Here is a 17,015-nt window from a genome sequence, read left to right on the forward strand (position 1 = left end):
GAAACCTATTTAAAATATAAAAGCATAAATTCACATCTTCAAATATTTAGACCTTACTAATATAAAAACATATAAGACATAGTACCTATATTAATAGATATAAAAGACTATACTATGAATAAGGCAACTCATTAACTTCTGAAGGTGTTCATAATATATACAGGTGTGTGTATATACATATATATATATCTCCATCTTATATCACTACGGTATCCTATAAAGTACTTACTATTATCTGTAACTTTGGAGACTAGAAAACTTTAGCTTAAAAAGTTAAACAATGCATCCAATGTTTCTTGGCTAAAGTAGAGCTGGGGTTAATATCCAGGCTTATTAGAAACCCCACACGATGATTCACTGTTTGAAATTGCCACTACAGATAGCTTGTTTAATAATAACTGAGAGTCAATTGATTGATTTTTGCAATATTTTCTGGACCTTTTGAGGATATACCTTTATTAATTATGAAAACAGGTCAATTTTATTATGGAAAAGAAGAGGGAGTTATTATGATCTCAATTTGCAATCTCACATGTCAATATTTTATAGGTCTGTAATAATATACTTATAACTTTTTGACGATCCAATTTTATTATGCTTAGTGATCTGAACTTGTGCTCTGAAATTGTCTAAATACTAACTATATTACAATATTTATTCTACGATTTTCTCAATACTCTTCTGTTTTGAAAGTACTGGCTAGAATACTCTGTATCTTGACACTCTCCAAGCTTTTATAAATGCTCCATAGGTATCAATTTTTCAAACTCTTTATCTATTACTTGTATACATTTTGAATCCATTAAGCCTTATAAAAATTCATGTAAAGATAAATCCAGGAACTGGAAGTAATTTTCTGGAAAGGAAGGGTTGAATACAGACCAAAAATGCTTTTATAGGAAAATAAAACCAATAGACTATTAAGATGTTTTTTACTTAAATGCTCAAGTTATAAATTTTATGCTTTAGAGTTTTACTTTAGGTATGACTGACTAAATAGTCACCATGGAACAAAATCCTGTATTCCTTACTTAAGAGTCACAAGAGTATATTTGGATTGGAAAACTGCAAATTCGTTTTTTAGCTACACATGGTTGCTGTAAAGAACACTAAAAGCGCTCATAAAGCAATAGGCCAATAAATACACTAAAAACAGTAAAGTGTATCTGGGACAAACTGGCTTTCATAGCACAGTACCACCCATTGTAATCACCAGTATCAGTTTCAGCAATAAAGAAATGGGTACGAACAAGAGTAGCTGTTAACTCTAATCAGATTGCTAGATACCAAAACACTAACTGGGAATAAGAGAAGAAAGCTTGGAAAAAAATGTTTCACCTGACTGACAGTAGGGCAGGCAGGTTCTTGTACAGCAGGCTGGGTATCACACCCCACTCTAGAATTTTCCTAACTCCTTAAGCTAATCTTGTGGTTTCCCTGATCCATTTCAGTATTACTTGATAAAATACATACTTGCCTGTGCTGTTTGGCCCCTAAAGATACCACATGTTCCATTTCATCCGTTAGAGAATAACACATTGGAGCAAAAGAGCAACAGATACAGACTGAATTTCTCTACAGCTCCGAAGTGTGACTGGTGACATGTTTCCTGTCATGGGCCCATGAGATAAGCAAATCCTAATATCTGATTATCTTCACTGTCAAACTACTACGTATGCTTCCCACCAGGAACGATTTTTCTGTTGGCAGTTGAGTCAGATCTATTGGAACATGTCTATTCTTACTACACTAAAGAACTGTGAACGAAGTATAACCTTTAGTCACTGTTTTAAAAGCATGTCAGATGAGTTAAAATAATATGCTCTTTCTAAACAAGGCGGCAGACATATTAACTAAGCCTACTGAGAGTCCTGCACTGTCGTAGCGCTGAGAACAAAAAGAGGAAAAGACCAGTGCCCTGTGCTCAAACGCAACGTTCACGAGAACTAAGCCACCATCAAAGGAAGAACGAAGCCTGTGTCTTCTGGGGGCAGTAAGAAGGCTTCGGGAGACAGATCTGTCAATCAATCAACGAGCCCATCACCCGAATGAAAGGCCCCGCCTACTCCAGCTCAGGAGCCCGCCCCCACCTCAAGTTGGCCCCAGTGGTCCCCCACATACGGGCCCAGCCAACCCAAGGACGTCTCGCGTGACGTACCTGAGACGCGTGCGCATCCGCGGCCGGGACCCTCCGTGCATGGAAGCGCTGGGAGCGACCTCTTCGGCCTGGAGGCCGCAGGTACAAGGCTCATCTGCGGCTTCCGCCGCCGCCATCTCGCCGGCGTGAACAGTCAGGTGGGCGACGGCGGCGGCGGCGGCGAGGACCGGGACGAGGACGGCGTCTGCGTCGAGGGCGGCGTCGACGGCGAGGACGGCGGCGGTGAGGACGTGGGCGGTGGCGAGGGCGGTGTAGGGAGCGAGGACCGGGACGGCAGCGGCATCTGCGGCGAGGTCGGGAGCGGTGTCGACGTCGGCGAGGACAGGGATGGCGGTGAGGACCGGGGCAGCGAGGACGGCGGCGTCTGCGTCGAGGACGGCGAGGACAGGGATGGCGGTGAGGACGGGGGCGGCGAGGATGGTGGTGGCAGCGGTAGCGTCGGCGAGGACGGCGGCGGTGAGGACGGGGACGGTGGCAGCGAGGACGGGAGCGGTGTAGACGTCGACGAGGACGGCGTCAGCGGCGAGGACGGCGTCTGCGTCGAGGACGGCGTCTGCGTCGAGGGCGGCGTCAGCGGCGAGGGCGGCGTCTGCAGCGAGGACGGCGAGGACAAGGATGGCGGTGAGGACCGGGGCGGCGAGGATGGTGGTGGCGGCGGTAGCGTCGGCGAGGACCGGGACGTCGTAGGAGAGGACGGCGGCGAGGACTGTGGCGGTGAGGACGGGGACGGTGGCAGCGAGGACCGGGGCGGCGGTGGCGAGGACGGCGGCGGGGACGGGGGCGGCGAGGACGGCGACGGTGGTAGCGAGGACGGGGCGGCGGCGGTGAGGACGGGAGCGGCGTCTGCGTCGAGGACCGGGGCGGCGGTGGCGTACGCGAGGGCGGCGTCTGCGTCGAGGACAGGAATGTTGGTGAGGACCGGGGCGGCCAGGATGGTGGTGGCGGCGGTAGCGTCGGCGAGGACCGGGGCGTCGTAGGAGAGGACGGCGGCGAGGACGTGGGCGGTGGCGAGGGCGGTGTCTGCAGCGAGGACCGGGGCGGCGGCGGTGAGGACGTGGGCGGTGGCGAGGGCCGTGTAGGCAGCGAGGACCGGGGCGGCGGCGGCGGTGAGGACGGGGGCGGTGGCAGCGAGGACCGGGGCGGCGGCGGCGGCGAGGACGGGAGCGGTGTCGACGTCGACGAGGACGGCGTCTACGTCGAGGACGGCGTAAGCGTCGAGGACGGCGTAAGCGTCGAGGACGGCGTAAGCGTCGAGGACGGCGTAAGCGTCGAGGACGGCGTAAGCGTCGAGGACGGCGTAAGCGGCGAGGACGGCGTAAGCGGCGAGGACGGCGTCTGCGGCGAGGACGGCGTCTGCGGCGAGGACGGCGTCTGCGGCGAGGACGGCGTCTGCGTCGAAGACGGCGTCAGCGGCGAGGGCGGCGTCTGCGTCGAGGACGGCGTCTGCAGCGAGGACGGCGTCTGCAGCGAGGACGGCGAGGACAAGGATGGCGGTAAGGACCGGGGCGGCGAGGATGGTGGTGGCGGCGGTAGCGTCGGCGAGGACCGGGACGTCGTAGGAGAGGACGGCGGCGAGGACTGTGGCGGTGAGGACGGGGACGGTGGCAGCGAGGACCGGGGCGGCGGTGGCGGGGGCGGCGAGGACGGCGGCGGTGGTAGCGAGGACGGGGCGGCGGCGGTGAGGACGGGAGCGGCGTCTGCGTCGAGGACCGGGGCGGCGGTGGCGTACGCGAGGGCGGCGTCTGCGTCGAGGACAGGAATGTTGGTGAGGACCGGGGCGGCCAGGATGGTGGTGGCGGCGGTAGCGTCGGCGAGGACCGGGGCGTCGTAGGAGAGGACGGCGGCGAGGACGTGGGCGGTGGCGAGGGCGGTGTCTGCAGCGAGGACCGGGGCGGCGGCGGTGAGGACGTGGGCGGTGGCGAGGGCCGTGTAGGCAGCGAGGACCGGGGCGGCGGCGGCGGCGGTGAGGACGTGGGCGGTGGCGAGGGCGGTGTCGGCAGCGACGACCGGGGCGGCGGCGGCGACCGGTACGGAGGGTTTCGGCCCCGGCAGCCCCTCCACATTCACTCGTTTCGGGCCACAGCTCGCGGTGGTGCCCCCGTTCCCACGGGGCCCCGCCGCCCTGAGTTGGTCTTCGGGCGCTTGTCCGCGTCCTCGCCCCCGCCCCTGAGCCCGGACTTCGCGCGGCCGTCCCCTAACAGCCCTGGCGGGTGTGGAGACCCCTGCGTGGACCCGGGACCGCGGGCCTCGGCCGGGGCGGCGGGAGGGTCGCCGGAAGTAGCGGGCAGTGCCGCAGCGTGGGTCACCAGCAGTGTGGTTTCTCCTTCCGCGGGAATCCTTCACACGGCAACGAGTGTGCGTCTGTCCGCTCCTCCCGAAATGGCCAAGGTAAGTCCGTCTGCCGATGCGCTAGGGCGTAGAGGGACGAGAGAAGCGGAGCGCTAGCAAATGGCCCAACGTAGAGTGTGATCTTTGTGTGCCAGGCAGAAAGGAAAGTGGCAGTTTGGGAATCACTTACTCGGAAAAGTCTGTAACTGTTTTTAATGCTTTTGGAAGATGAGTGGGGTTTAGGTCGTTAAAGACATGGGTTGGGAGATACGGAATGAAGTCCCCTCCCCGTCACAATTTAGGAATTGGGCACCCTCTCTTGGGACCCCTCCCAACTCTGGAAGCTCTAATCCTGGTGGTTTTCTGTCCCAGAAAACTCTCAGGTTTCACACAGATACAGTAAGATGTGTGAAAGATGAGTGGAAGATAAGATGGAATTGCGAGGTGAGAACCAACTAGCAGGGAGCCTTGAATTCCAAGCTAGTAATTTATAGACTTTTTCTTTAAATCGTGATGATTTAATCTGAGCCTTGTGTTAGGAAGATTAATGTGGCAACAGTTAGCAGAGTGGTAGGTATCCTGTAATTGCAAAGATGCTAAAGGTGTGATTATATACACAAGTCGTAGGAGTAGGGTACTAGTAAGATTAGGCCAGATTTTACGATGAATTTTTACATGGCTATTAGCTGCACAGGAAAGGGGTGTTGTAAAAGAAGCATGTGGTACTCCTAGAGGAGGGAAATTTAATTGAACTCTAATGGAATGCTAATATTTGAGCTGATTTTCTTTGATCTCAATTAAAAAATGGGTCCAGTACAGTGATGTTAGAAGATATTTTTGCAAATTCTGTTTTGGAATGTAGTTCATACTATATTTTAGTATCGAAGTATACTTAAATTTGCGTGTTAATTGAACTAGATAATGTGTCTTGAATAACTTGGTATACATATTAAGAGTCATAAATGTCCATGTTTTAGAATCTAGACAAACTAAACTTCTCATGCTTTGGAATATACTTTATTTATGACTATATTTTCTCCTCAAAGTAATTTTTTCATAAAATTTCTCAGATGGTATGATACCTATCATTGATGACACACATAATCCTTTTCTCCTTAAATCTCAGAAGCTATGGCAACAGTAGACTCACAAATCCAAATGGCATTAGTTAGCAAGAAGTCACTGTAGCTGAAAGAAGCCTACTGCTTTTATATCCGAAAGACATGTTTCAGTTGGTCTACGTTCTGAAGCATGGACATTTACGATTCTTAATATGTATGTTGAGTTGTCTGACTTTCCCTAAACTGAGACCTGTTGGGATTTTTCTTTTGGTTTGGTTTGTTTTATCTAAACAGCGAGACAGTAAATATTTTAAGTTCTGTGGATGAAGACGTTCTAAACCTACATAATTTTACCATTATGTTATGAAAGCAGTCATAGGCAGTACATAATGAATGAATGTGGCTGTGTTGCAGTAAAACCTTACTTACTGAAGCAACGGGCTGTATTGAAAAATGATGTGCTGTCTTGTGCTTTACCTTATTCCAACTCAAGTATTTTAGTGAAAGTTTATCCATGAATACTATTTACATATTCATCCATTTTTTTATTCATTTATTCTTATGTGCATATATTGTTTGGGTCATTTCTCCCCCTTGCCCCCTTCCTACCCTCTCCACCCTCCCCCCCCTCAGTTCCAGGCAGTTCTGTTCTGCTTTTATCACTAATTTTCTTGAAGAGAAGAGACAAGCATAATAAGGAAGTCAAAATGTTTTTGCTAGTTAAGGATAGCTATACAGAAATATTCCTAGCATTCCTTTCATGTCCACCTGTTCATGTTCATCCATTTCAAACTGATGTTACAAGTCTAGAAAATGAACATAAGATTAAAAAAAAGTACGGGCTGAAATGAAGGAAAGTGAATGTTGCCATCAAACCAAGAGGAAATAATAGCATAGGAAACAATTATAATATATTGTAGTAAAAGAAGAAATGGATTAGAAAGTAAACAGATTGTGGTCCAAGATGTTTTCCAACTTCTCTGTTTTGAGGATGCCAAATCTTACTAGCTGTGCTAGCTTTTTAGTGTTTCATTAAAAAGTGCAACTTTGATACATTCTCTTTCTATTATGTGGTGTTGTTGAATTCTGCCCTTTACTGGAGAAGACAAACTTTTACCCAAATTAATTAATATTTGTGTTGTCAACCTAAAATAAATGGTGAAGAAAAAGGTTTCCTTATGAAAAGAGTTTAACCAGAAAGGAGACAGTGGTTGACAAGTCCATAGGCACAATCAGAGAGACAAAGCAAGGCAAAGGTTTTTAAAATTAAAATGAGGAAAGTTACCTAAGTTATTTTGAAACAGTAGTCCTTAACCACAAGGATCAATAACAGAGTGCCGTCAGTCTAAGCCTGAATACGTGGCTGCTAGGTAGGCATCCTCATGGAAGTATTTTTTTTGTGTAACATTCCAGAGGCCTTTGTGCCCGGCTTTTGTTTTGGCAGTCCTTTGTTACAGTTCTTATTACCAGGCAAATATGCACGAAGACTCCCTCACCATGGCCTTCTGGCTCCACGTCAAGGTTTGACATAAGTGACTATTTTGATTCTGACAATTTTCATAGCGCTTATTTTTAAAATTATAAACATGCATTATGCTTGTCACATAATAGGTGCTCAATACAGGTAGAATAAATGTTGATTTTTAAAGACACCACAATGTAAAGATTTGCCAGAGATTCTAACTTTTCCAGAATAGATCTTTTTTTTCTTTTTTTCTGTTATTTTTAGGCACTTTATAAAAGAGCCGGCCTGGTTTGCTATCTCCCATCATATTGCTCTTTAGTTAAAAGAGTGGTCAGTCCAAAATGCTTTTCAGCTGTAGGGTCTTGAGGTTCTAATGAAGCTCATGTGGCAACTTAAACTCCAGGTACATATATGTAAAAGTTGTTATTTTACTTACAGTTGTTTCAAAACATTTTGAGTTGAGTTGTGTTTCCTCTTACAGTTTTTACAGGGGTTTTACAGATTTGTTTGAAGTGGTGTTTGGTCTATTGAAAATAAATCAGCTCTCAATATTTATAACAGAAACTTACAATGTTTTAAAAAATGCTCCTTGATTTATGATGGAATTACATTCCAGCAAATGCATTGCATGATAAGTCAACAGTGATCACATGGCTAGATTAGAATTGTAAGTCACTGCCCAGCCTCGAGAGATTATTATATAGCCTGTCCCTACTGGGGAAAAGATCAAAATTTGGTGAATAGTTCTTTCACACTATCATAAAGTCAAAAAGTCTTAAGTCAAGCCACCATAAGTCGGGGACCATCTGTCTTCCTGGTTTTCATTCTTATTTCTGAACTTTCGGTTCTTTCTGTCCCCGCTTACACACAGTGCAACCTGAAACAAATCACATCTCTTCTTGATCCTATTAATCCCCGTTACTGCTTTTTGTTGGTGGTGATAGTGGTACTTTGGTTTAAACTCAGGGCTCCTTACTTGCTAGGCTGGTGCTTTAGCACTTGAGCCATGCCTCCAGCTCTTCTTGCTTTAGTTATTTTTCCAGATAGAGTCTCAAGTTTTTGCCCAGGACTGGCCGCCTCAGGCAGTGATCCTCCTGCATAGCTGGGATATGCAGCTGGGACATACACCACCGTGCTCAGCTTGTCCGTTGAGATGGATCTCCCTAACTTTTTTGCCACAGGTTGTCTCAAGCCACAGTCCTCCCAGTCAGTCTCCACCTCCTGACTAGCTGAGATTACAGGCATTACCACCACACCTGGCTTTTCTAAATGTCTTAAATGTAGCAGGTACGTTGTAAGTATAATACGTATTTAAGTTGATAATTTACCTGCTATCTATAAAGTGCTGTTTCTAATCCGTTTTGCACATCAGTATCATGCTCGTTATTCTAAAATATTTAATCGTGTCAATTTTTTAATTTTGATTAGCTCTCATTGCTTTCAGCAGCAATTCCCAGCTATCCTCAATCTAAGTCATTACTCACGGTTATTTAAGAAAAGGAAGGAGAGATTATGTAGGTTTGAGACATGCTACGTGCCAGGCCATACTCCTGTCTGTCAAGTTTATAATGCGCACCAAAATATTAAGGACTGTTAGAAATTTCACCTAACACTTCCCAAAGGTATTGCACATGGAACCTTTTTTGCTTGAAAATACTACTACAAAGAAATTTAATTTCACTTGAATGTTCAAAGCCTTCCATTTTCCCCGCTTTTCTTTTATAACAGCATCTTCAACTTATTCCCCTACTTACATCACCTGCATACTAACCATTTATCTTAAGTGAAACATTTGCCCTCCAGAGTATGTAAGGGGTCAGTATCCTGAATATAAAGAAATTCTATAGACAGCCGGGAAAGAGACAACCCAGTAGAAACCCAAAAAGCAAACAGGATAGGAACAGGCCTTTCACGAGAGAAATCTGAAATGAGCAGGAAGCATGTGAAATGTGATCACATCCACTATGAATGTGGAACATTTGTTTTCTCTAAAGAGAAAACTAACAAGTCCTGAATAATTTTTTTAATTCATCTTGTTCAGACACAGATTTCACCTTAAGACACATTGCAGTCTGGCATTGTGACTACCTTTGTTACTCACATGCTCTGTATCAGTAATCATGTAGGAACTCGTTCTAAATGTAAAATCTTGACCCTCACTGCAGACTTACTAAATGGGGATTTACAGTTTAACAAGATCCCAGATGATTCCTAAGTACTTCAACCTTTGAAAAGCGTTGGCTAAGGGTTTTGTTGAGCATTTTGAGACAGTGTCTAGATTCAGTGGGGAAAGAATTGCATGACTGAGGGTGATGGATGGTACTGTATGTAGAATATGGTGGCACTGAGCTAGTGATGAGGACTATGTGGACATGGCCATTTTTACTCAACTGTGGCATGACATTAAATAAGTATTTGATTGTCAAGTAATGTCCTTGCTTTCTCTAAACTAAACCTATATCTGAGTACTTATAAGTTTAATTTTCTACTTTATTCTTCTCTGGATCTTTTTGAATTTTTTTTTTATAAATTAGGATATTTTTAAATTGTTATCTAAATAAAGTAATATGGACTGTTCCACATTTTTAAGCACTGAGTACAGTGGTACATGTCTGTAATCCCAGAACTTGGGAGGCTGAGGCAGGAGGATTTTGAGTTTGAGGCCAACCTCGACTACAAAGAAAAGATGGAAAGCAATTACAGTAATACATGCTGTTCTTTGACTTTTCTTTTCTGAGGTGGGTTTGTGGTTGCTTTACTAGGGTTTGAATTCAGGGTCTTGGGTTCTTAAGCAGGTGTTCTACCACTTGAACCACCCCCCTCGCAGCCCTTTTTGCTTTATTTATTTTAGAATAGGGTCTCACATTTATGCCAGGCCTATCTGTATCACGGTCCTTCTTTTTATGCTTCATACGTAGCTGGGAAATACACGACCACCACTACACCCAACTTCTATTGGTTGAGATGGGATCTTGAGAAATTTTTGCCTGCTATCGTCCCAATCGCCATCTCCTAAGTAGCTGGGATTACAGACATGAACCATTGCTCCTGGCCCAGTGTTTGGTTTTGTTTTGTTTTGTTTTTTTGTTTGTTTTTTTAATGTACTGTATTCTGAACTTCATAAAGTTTTTTTTACATTTTTTTTAATGACTATCACATATTCTGTGTATCTATAAGTACTGTATTAACTTCCCCAGTGATGGACTTTCCTTGAGCCAACAACTGGTTGTTCTAAACACCTAGTTTTTGGAAACAACATGAAACTAATTTATTTCACACAAGAAAGCAGATTTCAAAGATACAGATGTTAGATTTTAAAATGTCTAATTGTAAGAAGAGCATCCTTTCAAGCTACCAGTGCACTTGCCTGTTAGGAAGAAAATGATCAATTTTGCTCTTTCTCTTGAGGCTGTCAAACAGTTGTGGCCTGATGAAACTGTGGGACTATTTAGCTCTCAGGATCAGAGATTCCAGCATCCTGGAAACATAGGTTTTGATTGTCACCTCAATGGGACTGCTTCCCAGAAGAAAAACCAGATTCATAAAACTTTACCCAGTGTTCTAGCAGAATCTTTATCAGCTGAAAGACGTGAATTTGTGATGACACAGTATGTGAATGAATTTCAGGTAAATTATTAACAGCATTATGTTTTTATTCATGTTATATTACTTCTTGATTATGATAAGCACATTACTTTCTCTATAAAAGTAAAAAACAAACCAAAAAAAGCCTAATCGCAATATCGACAGCTTTTAAAAACTTATCATTGTCCAAGTTGTTCATTATTTGCCACATAATTTCTTTTACTTAACTTTAGGTTATAATCTCTTTTGGATGATTAAACAATTCTTCAAAAATATGTCCCTTAATAACTATTCCAAATGTAGACAGATTATTCCCATATTACTGGAAATTTAAGTTTCCTGTTTTTCCCTTTTGAAAATGGCTATTATAATTTGTTAGGCAGGCACTCTACCATCTGAGCCACACCTCCAGCCCTGGCTATTATAATTTGTATATGGACTTAATTCCAGCCAACTTCTGAAGCCATTAACAAATTTTAAAGTCTCTGAAATTGTTCAGCTTTAGTAAACTAAAAGGGAAGCATAATAAATATTTCAATTTTTTAAAACAATTTCTAGTGGTTTGGGGGGAGTGCTTTTTTTTTGAGTTTTGCTTTGTGTTTTTTTTTTTTTTTTGATTGTAGGTTTGAACTGAGAGCCTACAACTTGAGCCTATTCACCAGCCCCTTTTTAGTTTTGTTTTGTGCTGGGTATTTTCGAGGTAAGTTCTCTGGAACTATTTCCCCATGCTCGTTTATCTCTGCCTCCCGAGTAGCTAGGACTGCAGACATGAGCCACCAGCGCCAGGCGCGTTTTGTTTAAATTTTGTAACTAGGAATTGCACTATATAGTTTCAGGTAGAGTTTTTGATCAAAGACATTTTATTAGGAACAATAATCCCGCATAGTTACTATGATTTTATTAGATGACCTGACATTGGGACCCAGTTGACTTTCCCTGTCTTTATACCTTAAATAATTCTTTCTCAGTCTTCTTGGTTTTTTTGGTCCTCCTCTGCCTACCAAATTTATTTGAAAGTGCCAGAGTTGAGTGTGCAATCCAATATGTCCAGAATTGCTATGAAGAGGTATGTCACACTTTCCGCATGGAGACATTGAACATGTGGTAGGTAATACTAATTTTTCATCTGCCAAGTAAAGTGCTCTGTAGTAATCCTAATGCTCTGTGCCTTAATATTTAATGCGTCTGGCTCAAAATGATTGCATGTTAGAGATAAAGGCTTTCGGATGTCCCCTGACATCTGACCTCATGCTGCAGTTAGGTAGGAATAGTAGAATTTGTAGTACCCTTTTCCCTAGAACTTGTCATTTCTACTCCTAGATGGTTATGATAGCTATAATCTCATGAGCTAATGTATCGTACAAAGAAAAATGATAATTTATTTGAAAATTATGTTAACAGCAATAACATGTAACACTGCTTATTCTTCAGAATTGTTGGCACACTGCCGTTTCAGCTCATCCAACAAAACCAGAAGTCAACAAAACTGAGTTCATTTTACTTTTCAAATATAATGTGCATTTGTAAAAATGACTTAGTACAATAATTTAACTGAGTCCTTAATTTTCTAAGGTTATTTTTATGAAGTATGTGTCTTTCTAAAAAGCAAAGTATTTCATTTTTAGGTTTTGAATCACTATTTCCTGAAGTGGCTGATAGCAAACTAATGATTTTGTTACACAGAAAACTAACAGTGATATGACTGTTTGGAGTGAAGAAGTAGAACTTGAAAGAGAAATGTTTATAGAAAAGTAATTTTTTTAAAGTTACTGATTTCAGTACCCTGTAAGTAGTGCTTTAAAATGATGAATTTTTTTCCAATTCATTTTGTGAAGTATTTCAAAATACTGAAAATTTTAAGTATTTTTTTTGAGAATTTAAACTCCTAAAATTTTTAGTTTCCTTGAAAAACTTAGATTCCATTCATTACTCTCCTGGATTTTGTTTGTCTCTCTCTCAACGTCTCTCTTTCCTTCTCCTCCTCTCTCTCTCCTCCCCTCCTTTCCACCTCTTTACCTTTCCCACATTATAGCATATCAAATAAATAGCATTACTCCAAATCATCTCCAAGGAGTAAGTAGTAATAGTATATAGTACAATACTAGGACTGGGCATGGTGGTGCATGCCTGTGATCCCAGCTACTCAGGAGGCAGAGACAGAGGATGAAGGTTTTTGGCCAATCCAGGCAAAGAAGTTTTAGGAAGACCATATCTTAAAGAACAAACGGGAAGGGGAGGTGGTTGTCACATCTGTAATGCCAGCTACTCAGGCAGTAAAGGTAGGAAGATTGTGGTCCAAAGCTAGCCCTGGGCAAAATCCCATATGAAAAATAAACTAAAGCACAATGGGCTGGAGAAGGTGGCTGCAGTGGGAGAGAGTCCTCTAAGAGTTGCTTGTTGGATGATACCAGTTTCTTTCTCTGCAAGATAGAAAAGAATGTTCCTCTGCTTACATACTCGCTTAACTGATCTCCATACAGGATAATGTTAGGAATTATTTTATATTTTCTTCAGGATTAGATGCATGAGTCTCCGCATTTGTAATAATTTAATTTGCATATTCAGTATTTTATGATAATTTCATACTTAAATGTTCCACATAGAACTCTCCAGTAAATTTCATGTAGTATCTGAGAATTTTGAACATATTAGTCATGTACTAATTAACAAGGAATTTATAGAGAGGCATAAGACAGTCTTTCTGAATTTCAAGGCGATCTGAATGTAGAGAAATGGAACTTAAATAAGCAGTAATTAACAATAAACATTCATACCAATAAACATTTTACTTACATATAAAGGTAATGTTAGTAAATGTATACTGATCCCCATTGTTACTGAAGCGCTCTCATAACTGCATTGCATTAGTGATCCTAATTTTTGAAATTCTGACTAATTTGATAGTGATTCCAGTATAATTCTCATTTTTCTTTAACAAGTTGTAGGGCTTTGAAATAGCAACTGTGTAATTTTGAGATTTATAATGTTATGTTTACTGAAACCATTTCAATTTCTATAAAAAAGCATTCAGTTGAAGTATTTCAGTGATTATTTTGGAAGCACCCCCTAGCTAATTCTCCAAGTACATATATTTTTATGGCTTAACCTATTAGCATTTTTTCCAGCACATGTCAGTATTTCCTGTTGGTGAACATAAATCTGAAGAGAAACACTTAAACTGATTCTTGTAGTAATTTCATATTCTTTTAGTTAACCATTATAAATATTTGATTGTATTGTTCTGCTCTCCTTGTAGTTTTTATGTGTAGCACATCTTTTTATGAAATTGAAGTATGTTCTAATGACTATTCTTATTTTTAAGAATTAAAAGGATTAATAAAGTATAGTAATAGGTTATAATATGAGCATTAGCCTACAGAGTACAGTTTCATTTAGTGTTACGTTAATCATTACTTTACCAGTAGATGCAGGGAAAAAATACGTTAACATAGATGTTGTGCCTCTGTATTAGGGGTCAAATGTATTTTCTGTAAAAAGTAAAAGACAAAATTACAACAAACTTAGTTTTGTAAAAAGAAAAACTTTTGAGAAATTAAAGTAAACAAAGTTTATTTGAACAAAGGATAATTTAGAAACAGGCAGCCCACACAACTAGAATGAGTTCAGAGAGATCTGCAGTGCCTTGGGAGGCAAAAGGTAGCAGTAAGATCCAGAAACAACTCTGAGCTTGCCTTATTTGTACAATCATTGAACAGCCTGTGACTAGGTAACACTTAGCTTTTTTGTTGTTGCAAAACGAATTCCTACATTAGGCTTTCTTAGGTACTAAGTCTGATTGCAGACTTAGGTAGATTGAGACTCGAGGTAGGGAGGCAGCCTCAGGCCAATTTTAACAGTCTACATATCTAGGTGGCTTTCTCATTCTATAAAATAGAATGAATGCTCCCATAAGCTGAGCAGAGGATTTAGGCTGTATACGTAGAAAATGTCTGAAGAAAGTAGAAATGTAGAACCTTCTTTCAACGTTCCTTTCCTTCTAAGGTAAAAATAAATGGGACTTTCTCATGATACTGGCTCAGGTAAATTCGGCCCCTCTGATTGACTGCTACCAATCTCCTGGCCTTTTTTCTTTTTTGAAAACTGGCCTGTTTCATAGAGAGTTTGATAACTGATTATGTGGCAAGTAGCATGCAGACGACATTCTGGTTTGGTCTGTTCTGCTTGTGCCCAGTACAAAAAGAGTGACCTCCCATGAACTTTGTTTAATGAAGATAGACTCCGAGATTAATGGGATGCCTGAAACTGGATAAGATTTTTCCTGTCCATTCATACCTGTGATGATGTTTAATTTGTAAATTAGGTACAGTGAGACAATAATAGCTAATGCTCCAGTTATAGTAAAATTACTGTAATCAGAGTTATGTTTCTCAAAATATATTACTGTACTTTTACTTTTCTGTTTAAAGAACACTTGTCTTTGGCATATCCTGGTTGCCTGCATCATTATTCTTGCTCTTTACTTGCTCATAATCACTGTGATAACATCTGTGGTTGATGTGGTAATCTAGACAGCTCATAAATGATGAACAGGGAGATAGGAAACAGTGTGGATGTGCTGGACAAGGGTGATTCACATCCTGAGCAGGATGGAGCTGGATGGCACACTATTCAGAATGGCATGCGATTTAAAACTTAGGAATTGTTTGTAGAATTTTCCATTTAATATTTTTAGAGGTCAATTGACTGCAGGTAACTGAAACCACAGAAATTGAATCCACAGGTGGGGGTCTCCTGTATCATAGGCATTGTGGGCTATTGAATCTTGGCTATCATGTCCATCTTTTATTATTAAAACAACCATAGATAACATGTAAGTAAATGAATGTAGCCGTGTGTCAATAAACATTTTCTAAACAGGCAAGCCAAATTTGGCCCTAGGGCTATAGTTTGCTAGTTTCAGATTTAAAATACATCCTCCATTCCTAAACATACGAATGTATTTGTGACCCAGGATAAATTGCAAAATAGCCTATATCACCAAAAATATGCATCATTTGAAAACTATTCATCCAGTAAAATAAAAACAAAGAAATATGTTACTTTGAAATAAAATGACATATGGAGAGATCAAATATGAGAGAAATGCGTTTAATATAACAAACCAACTGGGGTGACATTCTTTTTCAGAACAACTGAAGTGGAGGTGCACATGTAATGCATGAAATGAAGGTACCCAATTTTGGAAAGTGGTTTTAAAAATGCTGCAACAGAATGCTTTCTAGAGTTCTCAGTAGGAACCTTTTTAAGCATCTTTTTCCCCTGCTTTAAATAAGATGATATGAACTTGCTGTTCATCATCTTGGCACAGAATTCAGTGATTCATTATCTTTGACCACTTTCAAAGGAACAAAAGGCTTGTTATTAAGGATTTGTCAACTGTTGCAAGACTTCATCTAGGTATTTATGGAGCTCTTTGCCTCATACTTATTTTTTCTGTGAAGTTGCATGATCTAAGACATTTCACAGCCCCCTGATGCTCACCTTAGCAAATCTCTCTGAGGTGATTAGCGTGGTAGAAAAAATTGATACTGTGTACCTGGCTTCTGCTCATAGTGAAGTTTCACTGAAACCTTTTCTCCTCACAAGGGAAAGTTTTGTTTTGGGATCAAAAAGGCTTTGCTCTTTGGTGATTTGTGTATAGATACCTTTATTCCATCTGGTGGAAAATACAGCTTTTCATAGGATTCTTTTGTAATTCAGATTTTTGTTAAATATCGTTAAGGTAGCATTTTGATACACATGTACATATTGAAATGTTTACTGAAGCCGAACAATTTAGCGTATCTAGCACCTTAATTACTTCATTTCTTTGCTTTTGTCATGAGAACACCTGAAACCTGTTGTAGCAAATATCCAGTATCCAATTTGATATTATCAACTGTGGGTGTCGTATTGTATATTAGAGCTCCGGACTTACTCATTCTACTTAACTACAACTTTGTGCCATTTGACCTAAGTCTCTGTATTCCTCTTTCACTCCCCTCATTCCCATCCTTCTGGGTAACCCACTCTATTCTTTGTTTCCATGAGTACAAGTTTTTTTTTTTTTTTTTTAGATTTCATATACGAATGAGGTCATGAAGCACTTTTCATTTAGCATAGTGCCTTCCAGTTTCGTCCATGTGGTTGCAAGTTGCAGTAACTGTTGCTAGGGATTGAACCAGAGCGTCGCACATGCGAGGCAAGTGCCCTTCTACTGAGCTACATCCCTAGCCTGGGATTTCCTTTTTAAAGGTTGACCAGTATTGTGTTGAACATGTATACCAGAACTTCTTTATCTCCTTTCCTGATGATAGGCACTTAGGTTGTTTCTATATCTTGGCTATTGAAAATTATGCTACAGTGCATATGTAAGTGTACATAAAAATCAACTCAAAGTGTATTGAAGACTTAAATG

The 17,015-nt window shown here is 41.7% G+C and overlaps 1 protein-coding gene across 7 annotated transcripts in view; it reads left to right on the plus strand.

The window, feature by feature from the left end:
* Window positions 1–2,436: 2,436 nt before the first annotated feature.
* LOC109679539 (neutral amino acid uniporter 4-like) overlaps window positions 2,437–17,015 on the plus strand; it is a 44,831-nt gene continuing 30,252 nt past the window's right edge. Inside the window, exons 1-2 of one of the 7 annotated variants that reach the window (XM_074081773.1) lie at window positions 3,604–3,744; window positions 8,194–8,299. The gene's annotated coding sequence lies outside the window, so the exon portion shown is untranslated. Of the gene's footprint in view, window positions 2,555–3,601; window positions 3,745–3,843; window positions 3,924–4,191; window positions 4,547–8,193; window positions 8,300–17,015 lie in introns of those variants that run through there. The other 6 variants (XM_074082820.1, XM_074084593.1, XM_074081560.1 and 3 more) reach the window with 6 other exon arrangements.

Source organism: Castor canadensis, chromosome 1 (genome assembly GCF_047511655.1).
Source record: "Castor canadensis chromosome 1, mCasCan1.hap1v2, whole genome shotgun sequence".
Lineage (NCBI taxonomy): Eukaryota > Metazoa > Chordata > Mammalia > Rodentia > Castoridae > Castor > Castor canadensis.